Raw genomic sequence first — 18,763 nt, forward strand, 5'->3', positions numbered from 1 at the left:
ATGATAATCTCTAGGTCTATCCATGTTGCTGCAAATGGCATTGTTTCATTCTTTCTTATGGCTGAGTAATATTCCACTGTGAATATATACCACATCTTCTTTATCCATTCATCCGTCAATGGACACTTATGTGAAAGCAACCTCTTTTGGCCAAGTCAAACTGAGTTCTGGAAATGAAATTGGTAGATTCTATATATTCTAGAGGGCTAATTTCCTAAAATGTTTCTCATCCCCAAAGTTTTGGATAGTGTTTAAAACATAAGGCATTCAAGCAAGTAGAGAACAAGGAAAGTGCACAGGACACAGATGTAGGCCATCAGCTCTGCTTACTCACTAGCTCCTGCACGTCCACTGTGATTCAGAAACATTACGAATGTGAACACATTATTTTATAAGCAGATGAACTAGCTCAAGTCCCTCTCCCATGAACTGAGTGCTTCTCTCCAGATCCCTAATGCTGCCCAGGAGAGTTCGGGGAGGTGCGAAGGGCAGGTTCTCTGCTTCCTTCCTCTTGTTCCTTCCTCTTGCTTGGGTGGCGGGCTGTGTGCTCTCTGCATCTTGACACCCACCACGGTTCTCTCTGCTATACTGTCTGGCCAAATGGTTCCAACTCTGGAGTACAACTCTTCTCATTTAATTCCCCAAGGCAATACCTGTATCAGACCCAGACTGATGATGGGGGCTGATGGCACAGCCCAGAACAGGAATCTACTTAAATTTTAATGCTAGGAATCACTGTCTGAAAAAGTCACCAGCCATTCCTCCCCAAGGACTTTTCTCATTAGCTGTGGTCCCTCAGTTCCAGCTATCCACCATCTTCCACAGGCCACTCCCTTTTCTCTAGACCATTTATTCCATCTTCTCTTTCAAAGTCCAACCCCTAATCCCAGGCAGAAAATTCCAAATTGCAGTCATTCTGATTATTAGAGAATTTATTCCTACTAAGTAGTCCTGGTGCCTGTGTTCTCATGCCCAAGTAGACCCACCCAAACTAATGAAGGTATTGAATCTCATTTATAAGTATAGCTGTAACACCCCTTCAAGGTGTTGCCCTTTTTTGAGCATTTACTACAAATCCTGGAACAGGGTTGCCTTAAAATATTCAAAACTTTCCATGGTTGAGGGGTGCTTTACAAGCTAAAAGCAAATGATGAAAAACAAAGTGATTTTTCAAAACACCAGCTTCAGATGCTGCTGTATTTGTTTCTCTCTCAAGCTACTTAATGCCACTGTTTCCAAAGATTGACAGAGTTGTCTATGACAGGCTCAGACCCAGAAACAACACCCAGAAGTGTGGACTCATTTCTTTCTAGTTCAAGATCATGGGAGGTGTGAACCAGAAGCTGGAGCAGCAGTTTGGGCATTGGAGAGCTTTATGAAGATAAGTCGGTGCTGCTGTTGACACATGAAGCTTCAGTGGCCCAGCCAAATTGATCAAATATAAACCCAATTTCCGATTTGCAGGGTTGGGTGGGCTAACAAATTGTATCAGAGGCTTTGTACCGAAGCCTTTAAGAAAACGGAGCTATTGCCATGAACCCATAACTCCCTGCCCCTCCCTCTGCCTCTAACACCTCATTACCACTATTCATACATAATCCAGGCGGGTGCAGACCTTACCCAGGGCAAGTGGATGACACAGAGGTGGGCTACAACCCCAGGGACAAGAGCTAATGATAGTAATAGGGGATACATTTTGAGGATCCTCTGTTTGGTCCAGGCACCTTCATATACACTGTCACATTTATTTCTCACAATGGCCCTAAAAGGTAACTACTGTTATTATCTCTGTGTCAGAATCATTTTACGAAATATTTACCAATTGATTTTTCACCTGTATGGTTTTGTTTACCTAGTCGCCCTCTACTTGCCCCCAAAATACACCTTGGCGTGCATAGCACCTGGAGTAGGATTAGGATAACAAAATAAAAAATGAAAACAAAACAAAAAAACAAGTGTTCTTAGCATCTGAACTCCAAAATTTATGCCTACTCCTAAAAGTCAGATTTGCAATTTGGGTAGATATAGATTTTTTTACCTGTGTAGTTGAGAGAGACTCAGGACAGAGAGAGGTCTAAGAGACCTGAAGTGGCCTCACAGCTGGGATATGAAGGATAGAGAATGACAGGTGTAGCCTGTAGACCAAAGAACAGCCAGGACTGTGGGTGTCTCTGTGCTGCCAGGAGGATGGATGCTGGCACTGGAGAGCAGAGGAAACAGTCTGGAGCCACAGGTATCAGGATGGTCAGGCCCTCACTACAGCTGAGGGCCACACCTTCCCCATGATCTGATGCCCCATAACTAACCTCTACCCACGCTCCACTTCACCTCCCAAACCATATGCCATCCAGGAAGAAAAGATGAATGACAGATTTTACTCTCCATTAACTGTGACAAAGTTTTCACCATCTGTAGAGCTGAGGCTCAAGGCAGAAATGATGTTCAGTTACAGTAAAGCAAAGAAAATCTCTTAGTCAGATCTGAGTCTGTTACAAAGGAAATTAATCCCGACTACACACAAGGATACTGAGGTGTGGAAAGATTAAGGAGCCGGCCCCAAGGACACAGTTGGTAAATGTGAGAGTCTGTCTGATTTCAGAATCCAAGTCTGTGACTGCTCTGCTCAACTGTGAACCAATTGTATCAAATCTATCACCTTTGGGCCAATGGTTTCCAAACTAGTCCAGCTCAACACCTTTGTTGAACTAAATGTGAAAACAGAGTGACAGCAGAGTTGCTTTGGCTGCAGAGTGGGGGCCAAAGCCCATCACCTCCCAGCGGCCCCTGCACACTGTCTCTGGGGGACTGTCCTAGGCAAACACGTTTGTTTCCCATCAGCTAGCACTCGTTCCTAAGGCCCGCTGACTCTGCCTCCCCAAAGCCTGTAAACCAAACTACTACATTCTTTGTCCTGCTGCAGCAGCTGTCATTTAGGTTTCTAGCACTTCCAGTCATGATAGTTCACCGTTTCTGACCTTCAGCAATTAATGAGGTCTAAGCATCAGTTTCCCCATCTGCATCATATGAACATAGACTTGTTCTTAAGATTAAATAAAATATTTACATAAAATACTTTGAACGGGGCTCACAGGAAATACTCACATTATGAATATGTTTATTGACTTTATGTAGCTTTTCCTTGAGATGTATTTCTAATGTGAGCCCTGTGAGTTTTCTAAAAGGAATAATATATTTTTTTGCATTTATTTCTACTCCTTCTCTTGATGCCCAGATACTAGATTAAAGACACTACAAGAAAAAATTTATAAGCCAATCTCATTTATAAGTATAGACGCAAAAGTTCTAAATAACTCATTAGCAAATTGAATCTTGGTGTGTATAAAAAAAGAAATTCATCATGACAAAGTAGGGTTTATCCTAGGAGAGCAAGGATAGTTCCACATTAGAAAATAATTAATAGGTTTAAAATTTACAAACATCTGAATAAATGCTGAACAATCATTTGATAAAATTCAATATCTATTTGTGATTTTTAAAAAACTATTAGCCAACATAAATACAAAACACCTTCCTGAACTTGATGAATGCTATCTATTAGAAATTTGTAGCAAGCATTATTCTTAATGGGAAACTTTAGAAGGATTTCTAATAAAATAAAGATCTTTTCTCTCCTCTCTAAATTTAACTCTATACTGGTATTCCTAATCATCATAACAACAACCAAAAAGGAGAGAGAAAGAAAATGAGAGAGAGGAAATAAAAGATATAAAAACAGTCATTATTTATGGAAAATATGATCATGTACCAAAAAAACTGAAAGATTTAATTGAAAAACTACTAGAACTAATAAGTACATTTAGTAAAACTCTGGATACAAGATAAGCATAAAAAACAACATTCCCATAGACCTAAATTAATCAAGCATAAAATAAAATAGAAAAGACACCCTTCAAAATATCAACAAAACTATAAAATATCTGTGTTTATGCTTCATAACATGTATGCAAAATCTTCATTAAGAAAAACTATAAAGCTTTCCTGAAGGATATAAAAGGAGATTTGACTAAATGAAGGTATATACCATGTGCATGGATGAGAAGACTCAAATTGTATACATGACAATTTTCTCCAAATTAATCTATAAAGGCAATTATAATCAATATCCCAAAGATTTGTTGATTCTAAAATTCATACAAATGCCAGGAACAGTAAGGACAATTTGAGAAAGAAAAATTGTCCGGGAAGCCCTTAACTATCAGTTATTAAATTCTTCAGCTTTCCCTCTCCATTTTCTTCATTCTCTTGCACCCTCCAGGCAATCCTATGGTGGTGGTGATGGTGGATGGCAATAATAACAGCAGCAATGGTAGCCTGCAGGAACCAAACTTCTAAGGGAGAAGAACTTTCTTCACAATTCAGTGGAGCAGGGATTCCATGAAGGTAAGGCCACATTTCATTGTTTTTTGTTTTTCGCATTCTTTCTGTCCTTCTACCACTTGGCCACAGACACACTGCAATTGCAGTGTTGGAAGAACAAAAGGAACTGAGAAGGGAACTGTGAAGAACTGGGAGATGACAGAGAGGGAGGAGCTCAAAACAGTAAGCCAATGAACTTCTGGGATCACCCCAAACCCACACTTGCTTGAATCTAATCCTAATAAACATATCAAAGACTTTGAGAACTGAGCTAACAAATAGACTTCCACCCGGGTCCCAGAATGATCAGTTGGTTATGCACTCATGGGACAGATCTGAATAGCATTGCAAAGATGAAAACTTAACTGACATTGTAACCACAGCCTACAGAAGGCAAGTGGGAACTTGTGGTCTAAATCTAATCATCAATTAAAACAAAACAAAAACAAAAATATCAATGATATCCATATAATTCAAGCAAAATCCAGAGTCTCATAACCTGATATTCAAAATCATGTGTGAAGAATCATGAAATTCTCAACTCATGTGGGAAAAGATAATCAAAAGACACCAACAAGGAGATGACACAGATATTGGAATTATCTGACAAAGATCTTTAAAACTTATAAAAATAATTAAAAATGCTTTAAAAAGTGGTGCAAACACTCTTGAAACAAATGTTTTTTAAAAAGGAATTAGCAAAGAAATAGATGATAAAGAGAAGAACTAAATGGAAATTTTAGAACTGAAAAATAATGTAACTAAAATTTTTAAATTAACTGAATGGACTTATTAGCAGATTGGAGATGACAGAAGAGTCTGTGAACTTGAAGATAGATCAATAGAAATATTCTAATGTGAACAACAGAAAGAAAAATGATTTTAAAAACAGAACAGAGCCTCAAGGACCTGTGGGACAGCAACAAAGGGTTTAATATTTCTGTGATCAGAGTTCTAGAAGGTGATAAGAAAGAGGGAAGTTCTGAAAAAGTATTTGAAGAAATAATGACTGGACACCTCTCAAGTTTGACAAAAGACAAAAACCTAAAGGTTCAACAGTACCCCAAACAGGATAAACCTAAAGAAATCCACACCCAGACAAATCAAATTCACATTGCATGAGCCAATTCCTATCTCTATATATCCTATTGATTCTGTTTCTCTAGAGAGTCCTGACTATTACAGTTGTTGTCAGGATACAAATCTTTGGTGGTTGCTGGACTGATGGCCTCAGTTACTTACTGATTGTTGGCTCAAGGCAACCTCAGTTGTTTGTAATGGAGGCCTCTCCAACATGACAACTTGCTTCTTCAGAGCTAGAAAAAGAGAGAGAGTCTGCTAGTAAGACAAAAATCACAATCTTTTGTAACTTAATCATGGATATGCCATCCTTTGCTGAATCTTATTGGTTAAGAGCAAGTAACTAGGGTCAGCCTACCCTCAAGAGGAGGGAATTACATAAGGGCACAAATACAAGAAGGTGAAGATCATTGGGGGCCATTTTAGAGTTTGCCTACCACAAGTGGTTATATTAATATCAAAGTAAGCTTCATGGCAAAGAAAGGTCCCAAAGCTAAAGAAAAATAATACATATTATTAAACGTATCAATTTACCAAAAAAGGCACAGCAATCCCAAATGTGTGTATTCCTAACAACAAGAGCTTCAGAAATACATGAAGCAAAAACTGACAGAAATGAAAGAATAAGTAGACAAACACATAATTATAGTTGCAGACTTCAACACTCCTCTCTCAGTAATAGAACTAGTAGACAGAAAATCAACAAGAAATAAAAGAATTGACCAACATCATCCATCAGCTAGGCCTAGTTATTAACCAGAAACAGCAGAATACACTTTTTTTCCAAGTGAAGATGGATTATTCACCAAGATAGACTGTATCTAGGTCACAAAATAAAACATTAACAAATTTAAAATAATTGAAATCATACAAAGTATATTTTCTGACCATATTGGAATTACACTAGTAATCAATAGATAGAATTTAAAAGGAATGTCTCCAAACACTGGGAAATTTAGAACTCTTAAAAGTAACCCATGGGTATTAAGAGGTACAAACTATGTATAAAATAAATAAGATACAAGGATATAATATGGCACAGGGAATATAGCCAATATTTTATAACAACTTTAAATGGAGTATAATCTATAAAAATACTGAATCATTATGTTGTACAGCTGAAACTAATATAATATTGTAAATCAACTATACTTTAATTTACAAAAAATTTTTAAGTAACCCATGATTCAAAGAGGGTCAAAGTTTCAATAAAACTGCATGAAAAAAAATGCAACATATGAAAAGCTGTGGGATGTAGCTAAAGCAGTGCTTGCCTATGCTATAAAGAGAAAAGGGTATCAAATAATCTAAGTTTCTACCTTAAGAAACTAGAAAATAGAGTAAAATATACACAAATCAAGCAGAAGAAAGTAAATAGTGAAGGTAACTGCAGAAATCAATAAAAATGAAGACAGAAATATCTTCAAAGTAGTGAGGGAAAATAACTGATGACATATTTTTATATCCAGCTAGATTATCATGAAAGAGGGAGAAGAGGGTAAAAAAAACATTTCAGACATACAGTGACTATGAGTGTTTTCCAGCCATAGCCTTTTACTGTAAGAAATATTACACAGTTTTCTCCAGGAAGATGAAAATTAAACCCTGAGGGCAATGAGACACAAGATATTAAATATTTGTACACAGAAATTTAGTGTGAATTTTTTATAGTTTTCATTAACTATTGGATGTAAAAATAATGCAGAACAAATATTGTGTGTGAATAAAAAGGAAAAGAGTTATATTCTAGGTAGCAGTGACAACGTGGGCACATTGTTCTGTGGAAAGTTAAAGGGTGTTAAGGTCAATGTCATTTTCAGGAGGAAGAAAGAAATCTTGAATAGCTTCAAATTTAGAAAAATGAAGACCCAAATAAGTATGTTAACCAAAAAAAAAAAAAAAAAAAAAAAGAAGACAGAAATACAATAGAGAAAAATCACTAAAACTGAAAGCTGGTTCTTAAGGAAAAATCATTAAAATTGATGTCTCTAACAAGACTAACAAAAAAATAAGAGAGAAGACACAAATTATCCACATCAGGAATGAAAGAGGCAATGTCACTGCAGACCCCACAGATATTAAAAGGATAATATAAAAACACTACAAGCAACTCTGCACAATAACCCAACACCTTAGATTAAATAGAACAATTCATTATAAACCACAAACTACTAAAACTCACCCTAGATGAAGTAGATAACTTGAATAATCCTACAACCGTTAAAGAAATTGAATTTTTAGTTAAAATCTTCCCAAAAAAGAATCTCCAGGTCCAGATAGGAGTCACTATAAAATTCTACCAAACATTTAAAGAAGAAATAACACTAATTCTACACACTTTCCTCTACAAAACAGAAGGGCAATACTTTCCAACTCATTTTGTAAAGCCAACAGTACACTGTGACCAAACTACAAAAAGATAGTACAAAAAAGAAAACTACACACCCATATTCCTCATGAATATAGATGGAAAAAATCAACAAAATATTAGCAAATAAAATACAGCAATATATAAAAAGAATAATTCACCACAAATAACCGGGATTTATCCCAGGAACACAAGTCTGGTGGAAAATTCAAAAATCTATAATATAATTTACCATACTAACCATCTATAGAAGAAAAACCATGGATCTTATCAATATATGCAGAAAAGCATTTGACAAAACATAGCATCCATTTATGATAAATACTCTCACTGAATTAGGAAGAGAAGGGAACTTCTTTAACATAACAAGGGGCATCTATAAAACAAAAAACACCTCAAGCTAATATCGTACTTAATAGTAAACGATTTCCCCCAAGATGAATTCCCCCTAGGATCAGAAAGAGGGCTAGGATATCTATTCTCAATATTCTCATTCAACATAATACTGGAAGTCTTAGTGCAATATGCAAGGGAAAAAAAGCATATAGATTTTAAAGGATGAAATAAAACTGTTCCTATTCACACATGATATGATCATCTATACAGAAAATCTTAGGGCTCTACAAAAAAACTTCTAGAATGAACTGAGTTTAGCAAGGTTGCAGGATACAATCTCAACACAAAGAAGTCTATTGTATGTCTACATACTAGCAATGTACAATTGGAAACCGAAATGAAATAAACCATACCATTTACAATAGCTTCAAAAAATGAAATACTTACAAGGGTATAAATCTTACAAAACATGTACAGAATCTGTATAAAGAATCAGAATCACTATGAAACGATGATTAAAGAAATCAGAGGACCTAAATAAATGGAAATACATATCATGTTCATGGAATGGAAGACTCAGCATAATAAAGATATCAATTCTCCCTAAATCTATGCATAGATTTAATGCCATGCCAATCAAAATCTCAGCAAGTCTTTTTGCAGATATTGATAAGAAGATTCTAAAATGTGTATAGCAATGCAAAGGACTCAAAATGTCCAAAGCAACTTTGAAAAGAATAAAGTTGGAGGACTCTAACTATGTGATGTTAAAACTTACTATAAAGTTACAGTACTCAAGTGTGATACACCACATTGACAGATTGAAGAATAAAAACCGTATGATCATCTAAATAGAGGCAGAAAAATCTTTTGATAAAATTCAATATCCGTTTATGATTAAAACTCTTCAGAAAGTGGACATATAGGGAACATACCTCAACATAATAAAGGCCATATATGATAAACCCACAGCTAACATACTCAGTGGGGAAAAGCTGAAAGCATTTCCTCTAAGTTTAGGAATAAGACAAGGATGCCCACTCTCACCAGTTTTATTCAACATAGTCTTGGAAGTCCTAGACACAGCAATCAGAGAAGAAAAAGAAATAAAAGGAATCCAAATTGGAAAAGAAGAAGTAAAACTCTCACTGTTCACAGATGACATGATGCTATACATAGAAAATCCTAAAAATGCTACCAGAAAACTACTAGAGCTCTTCGATGAATTCAGTAAAGTTTCAGGATGCAAATTAATATGCAGAAATCTCTTGCATTCCTATACACTAACAATGAAAGATCAGAAAGAGAGATTAAGGAAACAATCCCATTTACCATTGCATCAAAAAGAATAAAATACCTAGGAATAAACCTACCTAAGGAGGCAAAAGACCTGTATTCCAAAAACTATAAGATTCTGATGAAAGAAACTGAAGACAACACAAACAGATGGAAAGATATACTGTGTTCTTGGATGGGAAGAATCAATATTGTAAAAATGACGATACTACCCAAGGCAGTCTTAGAGATTCAATGCAGCCCCTGTCAAATTACCAATGACATATTTCACAGAACTAGAACAAAAAATTTTTAAATGTATTTGGAAACACAAAAGACTCCGAATAGTCAAAACAATCTTGAGAAAGAAGAACGGAGCTGGAGGAATCACACGCACTGACTTCAGACTATACTATGGTAATCAAAACAGTATGATACTGGCACAAAAGGAGACATCTAGATCAATGGAACAGGATAGAAAGCCCAGAGATAAAGTCAAGCACTTATGGTCAATTAATCTATGGCAAAGGAGGCAAGAATATACAATGGAAAAAAGATAGTCTCTTCAGTAAGTGGTGCTGGGAAAACTGGACAGCTACATGTAAAAGGTTGAAATTAGAACATTCTCTAACACCATATACAAAAATAAACTTGAAATAGATTAAAGACCTAAATGTAAGACTGGATACTATAAAACTCCTAGAGGAAAACATAGGCAGAACACACTTTGACATAAATCACAGCAATATTTTTCTGGATCTGTCTCCTAGAGTAATGGAAATAAAAACAAAAATAAACAAATGGGACCTAATTAAACTTAAAGTTTTTGCACAGCAAAGTAGACCATAAACAAAAGGAAAAGACAACCTACAGATAGGGAGAAAATAGTTGCAAATGATGCTACCAACAAGGGACTAATTTCCAAAATATACAAACACCTCATACAACTCAATAACAAAAAAACAACCCAATCAAAAAATGGGCAGAAGACCTAAATAGATATTTCTCCAAAGAAGACATACAGATGGCCAACAGGCACATGAAAAGATGCTCAATATTGCTAATTATTAGAGAAATGCAAATCAAAACAATACAATGAGGTATCACCTCACAGCAGTCAGAATGGCCATCATCAAAAAGTCTACAAACAATGAATGCTGGAGAGGGTGTGGAGTAAAGGGATCCCTCCTACACTCTTAATGGGAATATAAATTTTTTAAAATAAGTTTATTTATTTATTTATTTATTTATTTATTTATTTATTTTATTTTATTTTTTGGCTGTGTTGGGTCTTCGTGGCTGTGGGCGGGCTTTCTCCAGTTGTGGTGAGCGGGGGTTACTCTTTTTTTTTTTTTTTTTTTTTTTTGCGGTATGCGGGCCTCTCACTATTGTGGCCTCTCCCATTGCGGAGCACAGGCTCCGGACGCGCAGGCTCAGCAGCCATGGCTCACGGGCCCAGCCGCTCCACGGCATGTGGAATCTTCCCGGACCGGGGCACGAACCCGTGTCCCCTGCATCAGCAGGCAGACTCTCAACCACTGCGCCACCAGGGAAGCCCGGGGGTTACTCTTTGTTGCGGTGCCCGGTCTTCTCATTGTGATGGCTTCTCTTGTTGCGGAACACAGGCTCTAGGCACGTGGGCTCAGTAGTTGTGGCTCGCGGGCTCTAGAGTGCAGCCTCAGTAGTTGTGGCGCACGGGCTTAGCTGCTCCGCGGCATGTGAGATCTTCCCAGACCAGGGCTTGAACCTAGGTCCCCTGAATTAGCAGGCGGATTCTTAACCACTGCACCACCAGGGAAGTCCCGGGAATATAAATTGATACAGCCACTATGGAAAACAGTATGGAAGTTCCTTTAAAAACTAAAAATAGAGTTACTGTATGATACAGAGATCCCACTCCTGGGCATATATCCAGAGAAAACTCTACTCTAAAAAGATACATGAACCCCAGTGTTCATAGCAGCACTACTTACAATAGCTAAGACATGGAAGCAACCTAAATGAAGCTAAATGTCTATTAACAGATGAATGGATAAAGAAGATGTAGTGTGTATATACAGTGGAGTATTACTCAGCCATAGAAAAAGGATGAAATAATGTCATTTGCAGTTATATGGATGGACCTAGAGATGATCCTACTAAGTGGAGTAAGTCAGACAGAGAAAGACAAGTATTATACAATATCACTTATATGTGGAAACTAAAACATAGTGCAAAACAGAAGAGGTGAGTTTTGAGCAAGCCTTTGAGGATCAGCCAGTCAGAGATGGTCAGGCAGGGGAGTAGAGGCACGAGCCCGTGAACATCTGCCTCGACCTACAGAGGTGCTCACGGCACCAGCCGCCTGCTGTTCTTGATAACTTAGGGGCTGAGCAGGTCCGAGGGGCTCCTGGGCCAGTGGTGTGCTGGACGTGGCTCGCACGGGCTTTGGAGAACCATTACTGTGCATCTCTTCTCAACCCACTTTTACGTAGCATCATGTTAGTAGCTTGAAATCCACTGTGATGGGAATGTTTACACCATAGACATCAGCAAATGCTGCAAATCTGGGAATTATTTTCCCCCTGGATTTCTGACTGATCAGCACACTTTACCCCTGGCCCATTTCCCCCTGTGACTGAATGACAGAATAATAGAAATGATGAATGATAGAAAGGATGGAAATAGGAATGATAGAAGTAAATCACGAACTCTAGGAGAATTCTCAACCTGGATCTGATCAAGATCTTACTTTTATTTGAAATAGTTTAGTAAACAGTTCAAGAGTTCATTTTAAAAAACATGCACTTTTGGGTACCTACCACCTGGCAGGCATTGTGCCAGCACTAGGAACCCAAAGATGAGTATGACACAGGGGTGAGGAAAAGGGACATACAAATTGTTGGCAAAGTAAACCGGCAAAGGCTTTGATGGAGTTATCTGTAGGATGCTACAGGAGCACAGGAGGAGGACTGGAGTGGATGGAGAATCAGGAAAGGTTTTCCTGAGAAAGCAGCTCTTGTTTTGATTCCTGAAAGACAACTCCACGCAGAGAAAACCTACCAGCAAAAGCAAAGGTATGTTTGAGGGCTTTCTGCTCTATGCACTCTCATTTATAAGGCTGGGATGTAACAGGCTCTGTTTTTAGCACACAAGTAATGCATTAATACATTTTTGATGTAAAAAAAGAAAAAACCTAAAATCTCTTTAGATGCTCCCAATCCCCTTTAATTCTCAGAAGGCAGTACTGTTCCTAATTGGTTATGTATCTCATAGCCTTTTACTATATTACTATATGTGTGCGTACTTATGAAATCCTTCTTTAAAATATACAAATGGTAATATGCTGTATGCACTGATTTGCAATTTGCTTTTTTCCCACTTGAAAATATGCCTTGCAGCTCTTTTCATGCCACTACAAATAGATTTATCTCATTCTTCTTAAGTGGTGTATTATATTCCAGAGTGCTGGTATGTATTCTTGGCCATCTTTCTACTGATGAACTTTAGGTTGTTCTTAATTCTTTGTGACTACAAACAATGCCAGAATTTAGATCTGTCTAAACCTTCTTGGGCATGTATATGAGTGTTTTTCTACATAATAATTATAATTACTGGGTCATAAGGTATAAATATTTCATATTCTAATAGGTAAATTATCTTTTTACATGACTTACCAATTTAGTCTCCCACAAGTCTATTTCCCTCAACCAGTTACCTTGATAAAGACTATTATCAAATGTGTTAATGTTTGCTAACTTGTTGGGTATAAAAATGAGATCTCACTGTTTTTCTTTTATTTTAATAACTAACATTATTTTTGAAAATAGAGATTTTTGCCTTGTAAAGTTCTAGTATTTAAATTATCAGAGTGCGAAATTAGCTTTTTTCTTTTGGTGTACAGTTCTATGAATTTTAATGCATACAAAATTAAGACAGCCTCTTCTCATTTCTAACACCCGCCAACCATTGGTGTGTTCTCTATCTCTATAGTGTTGTCTTTTGAGAATGTTACACAAATAGAATTACATAGTTTGTAACTTTTTAAGATTGGCTTCTTACTCAGAAGAATGCTCCTGAGATTCATGAGAGTTGTTGCATAATACCAATAATTTGTCCCTTATTATTGCTAAGTAGTATTTCACTATAAGGATGTACCAGGTTTGTTTATCCATTGACTGAATGAAGGACATTTGGGGTGTTTCTAGTTTTTGGCAAGTATGAATACAGCTACTCTAAACATTTGTGTACAGGTTCTTATGTCAATACATATTTTCATTTCTCTAGAGTAAATACCCTGTAATGGAATTTCTAGGTCAAGTAATGAGTGTGTGTTTAACTGTAAGAAATTGCCAAATTAGTTTCCAGAGTAGCTGTGCCATTTTGCATTCCTACCAGTAATGTATGAGAGTTTCAGTTATTCTGCATCCTTACCAGCCCACTCTTTGTAATGCCAGTATTTTTTATTATAACCTTTCTAATTGATGTATCTTATGGTGGTTTAAACTTGCATTTCTCTAATAGCTAATGATGTCTAGCATCTTTTATTTGCCAACTTAATATCTTTTGCTGATGTGTCCAAAATTTTGCTCACTTTTTAGTTGGGTTGTTTGTTTTTTTATTGTTGAGTTTTGAGAATTCTTTATATATTATGAATATAAGTTCTCTGTTAGAATTGTGATTTGCAAATATTTCCTCCCAGTTTATAGTTTGTCTTTTCATTCTTGGAGGAAAAGTTTTTAATTTTGAAAGACTCCAACCTATAAATATTTTTTATGGATATGCTTTTGGTGTCATGTCTAATAACTTTTTGTAATAAGGTCATGATAATCTCCTATACTTTCTTCTAAAAGTTTTACATTTCACATTTAGGTCTATGATCCACTTTCAGTTAATTTTTTAATAAGGTTTGATGTATAGGGCAAGGTTTATTGTTTTGAATATGGATGGCAATTGTTTCAAAACCATTTGTTAAAAAGACTCTCTTCATTGAGTTGCTTTTGCACCTTTGTCAAAAATTAAATGGACATATTTTTATGTGTCTATTTTTGGACTCTATTATGTTTCAATGATCTCTTCCTCTATCTCTTCACCAATACCATACTGTTTTCCTGTTTGTTTTTTATAACCATTTTTTAAAATTGAAGTATAGTTAATTTACAATGTTGTGTTAGTTTCAGGTGTTCATCAAAGTGATTCAGTTATATATATATATATATATATATAAATATATTGAACATAGTTCCCTATGCTATACAGTAGGTCTTTATTCTTTATCTATTTTGTATATAGTACTGTGTATCTGTTCATCCCAAACTCCTAATTTATCTCTCCTTCTGCACCCCACTATCCCCTTTGGTACCCATAAGTTTGTTTTCTATGTCTATTTCTGTTTTGTAAGTAAGTTCACTTGTATCATTTCTTTTAGATTCCACATATAAGTGATATCACATGATATTTGATATTTGGAATTATTTCATTCTTTTTTATGGCTGAGTAATATTCCATTGTATATATGTAGCACATCTTCTTCATCCATTCCTCTGTTGATGGACATTTAGGTTGCTTCCACGTCCTAGCTATTGTAAATATGCTGCTATGAACACTGGGGTGCATGTATCTTTTCAAATTAGAGCTTCTGTCTTTTCCAGATATATGCCCAGGAATGGGATTGCAGAATCATATGGTAGCTTTATTTTTAGTTTTTTTAAGGAAGCTCCATACAGTTTTCCATAGTGGCTGCACCAATTTACATTCCTACCAATAGTGTAGGAGGGTTCCCTTTTCTCCACACCCTCTCCAGCATTTATTATTTGTAGACTTAATAATGGCCATTCTGACTTGTGTGAGATGATACCTCATTGTAGTTTTGATTTGCATTTCTCTAATAATTAGCATATTTTCATGTGCCTGTTGGCCATCTGTATGTCTTCTTTGGAGAAATGTCTATTTAGATCTCCTGCTCATTTTTTGATTGAGTTGTTTGGTTTCTTTTATTATTGAGTTGTATGAGCTGTTTGTATATTTTAGAAATGAACTTATTTACAAAACAGAAACGAACTCACAGACACAGAAAACAAACTTATGATTACCAAAGCAGAAGGGGGCGGGGGATAAATCGGGAGTATGGGATTAACAGATGCACATCACCATATATAAAATAGATAAATGACAAGGATTTACTGTATAACACAGGAAACTATATTCAATGTTTTATAACAAACTATAATGGAAAAGAATTGAAAAAATATATAGATATATACACATATATGTATAACTGAGTCACTCTGCTGTACACCTAAAACTAACACAATATTGTAAATCAACTATACTTTAGGAAAAAAAAAACCTCCTCCAACATGCTTCCTGAGAGAGCCTAGAGCAACCAGGCACCCCTTCAACATTTATGAAATGAGCTGGGTCTGCAACTGCTCTTTCCCAGTTCCCACAACTTTTTGTACTTTACATGTATACTCACAATTGTTCTCATATGTATATGCTCCACTTGTTTTGTTTCCATTTACCCTCATTTGTTCAACTGGATTATAAGCTCTGTCTGGATGAAGATCATTTCATGTATTTCTCTTAGATCTTTTTCTCACCTGGCACAATGCTGAGCACATAGAAAGGGTTTGATATCAACATATAATTAGCACCAGGCCTAAATGTCCCTCTGGAGATTGAGTCACAGGAACTCAGTGACCACATTTGGGCTGTCTGTATGCAGGCACCTCATTGGCTTGCCCAGTCTCCGGCCTCTGGGCCATATTTTGGGTTCTGCCTCTGGCTCTTGCCCCATCTGTCATTAAACTCCACACCTCCTTTCTGTTAGCCCCACTCACTATGCTGCTTCTTTGTTTGCAAACACTTTCTAGTTCCTACTCACTGCTTCTTCAGGGTGGGTCACACCCCTGGTGTGCCCCTCACAGCCAAGTGTGACATCCTGGACGGATGAAGGGATGAAGGAAAGATGATTGGTGAAGAAACAGAACAGCTTGCTTTCCCTTTAGATCTCACCAGACTTGCTACTAGTGGTAACTGCCACCTGCGATGTCTTTGCCTTGCTCTTGCCTCTGCTTATGACTCTTACCAACGCTCCAAGGCTTGTATCCAAGCCCATCTTATGTAGTAATTTTCAACACATACTTAATGAATACCTAAGATGCCTAATAATGAGTTCCTAATAAGGAATTGCCTTTTGTAATTCTTCCAACTCCGTGTGACAGGTCATTTTTCTGAATATCTGAAACACCTCTGGTCAACTTCTCTCATATTTATCATACTTTGCCTGGTCTAATCTATTTATGTATTTGCCTTTGCCATCACCCCGATGAGATGGTAAGCCCTTGAGAGTAACTTTTTATACATTACTATCTTTATATTTCCGGCAGCCCTCGAAGGCAGGGTTTTGTGGCTAGTAAGGCACAGTGGGTATTTCTGATTTGACTCAACTCACTAAATTGAATTAAATGGCCAGATAAATGGATGGATGAATGAAACTATTAATACACCGTTCTGCAAGTCTCCCCACAGTACCCAGTCCATGGTTCTTCACAGAATAGACCCTCAGTCAATGCTGTTGACAGACCGATTGATGTGTCTGAAAACAAAGAGTGAAGATTCCTGGTGAGTTAGAGGTTTTTATTTGCTCAATATGTTTTAGCTTCAAATCCTAAAACAGTCATAGCCCCCGAGGTTTCAAAACCAGAATTGCAATCACCTTCTTTCTAGAGCCAGGTTGCCACAGAGACGGGCCTGGAGAAAAAAGTACTTCTGAATGGATAGGTCCAAGCGTATCTGAAGACAGAGAATTCCAAAGGCTTTCCTGGACTGCCTCTAGGCTGGGCTCTATTATTAACCTCCTCTGTGAGGCCGGGCTTCTGTCTGGCCTTGTGCGACTGAAATGGTTTTCGCCTGGGCTCATGCCATGGCTTTGTAAGCCACAAGCAATTCCTAGAAGCCAAGTCAATCAGAAAGATAAGGGAGGCCCCAGTGGTTCATGGTTGTAGAAGGCGTTTCCTTTGACATTAAGCCCGGGAAAGGACAAGCAATCCACAGCAGGCCCAAGAGAAACACAAAGCCTGGTGTGGGATGTCCAGGGGAGCACTTCCCAGCCCCAACCTTTCCCTTCTAGCTGCAAGACCCTCACCAGATTAGTGCCCACTGGGGGTTCGGGGGAGTGAATGCCCAGTATGTGCAGCCAACCCCAGAGGTATCGCTGATATTCAGAAAGTGTCAAGGAAAGAATCGCAGCTCGGGCCCACCAAGTCGTGAGCCGTGCACTCTGAGAGAGCTGAGGGGGCATGGAGGGGCCGGGGTGGGGGAGGGAGGGGGAGGGGAGGGGAGGGGGGAGGGGGCAGGAGGGCAGGGAGGAGTGAGAGACAGACTACAGATGTGCAACCAAAATGGAATTCAGCCTGTAGACGTTTCCTGCGACAGTGTTTAAGCATGTCCTACTATACAGACTAGGGACAGGGGAGGAGGGGGTGGACACTCCAGCTCCATTCACAAAAGAAGAGGATGTAACTTGCACCCTCAGGGATAAATGTTCTCAAGAACACAGAGCCGCAGCCTCCACAACTGCCAAAGTAAGTGGGTGCCTGTAACAGTGTGATCTCAAGGGCTCTGGGCAAATCTCCTGGCATTAAAAAAAAATTAATTTTCCCATGAACCAGATAATACCTGAAATTCCATCATTGCTTTGCTTGAGGCTTAAATTTCTGTAAAAATACCAACACGTAGTGGGAGCGCTCCAAATATTATCAATCAGTTACACCTCGGTGTCTGGAACTTTTTGGATCCTTTCCTGCAGGCAGGTTTTCTGAGGCACAGGGATGACAGAGTCAGGGGACCCTGGGTAACTGAGAAGAGGCTTGGAGGAGCAGAGGAGGGGGTCATAGAGGGGACACAAGTTCCTAAACGGACTGTTCCCTGCACAGTGTCACCTGGGCCCAGCCTCGCAGGTCACTGTCAGAGCCACTAATAAATCGGGCTCCGGGTTCTCCTAACCAGGGCCAGCTTCATGGGCGTAAACCTGCACAGTCCCACACGGCCCCGCACTAAGAAGGGCCCCGTGCTTTGCTCAATGCTCCGCTGTCACCATCTTGATGTTCTTAAAAATGTTTAAACGGGTGGCCCCTGCATTTGTAATTTGACTGCACCTCGAAAATTCTGAGTGGGAACTGCTCCTAATTACTCCCTAGAATATCACAAAAGCCCTCTGAAGGGCGCAATTCTCTCCTCATCACACGTGTATTTCCTTCAGTCTATTTTTACACATGGGGGGATATTTGAAGAAATGTCCTTAATTCCGAGCACTTTAATTCACCTCCACCAACTAAGCCTCTT

The sequence above is a fragment of the Grampus griseus genome, assembly GCF_964374135.1.
Source record: "Grampus griseus genome assembly, chromosome: 1".
NCBI lineage: Eukaryota > Metazoa > Chordata > Mammalia > Artiodactyla > Delphinidae > Grampus > Grampus griseus.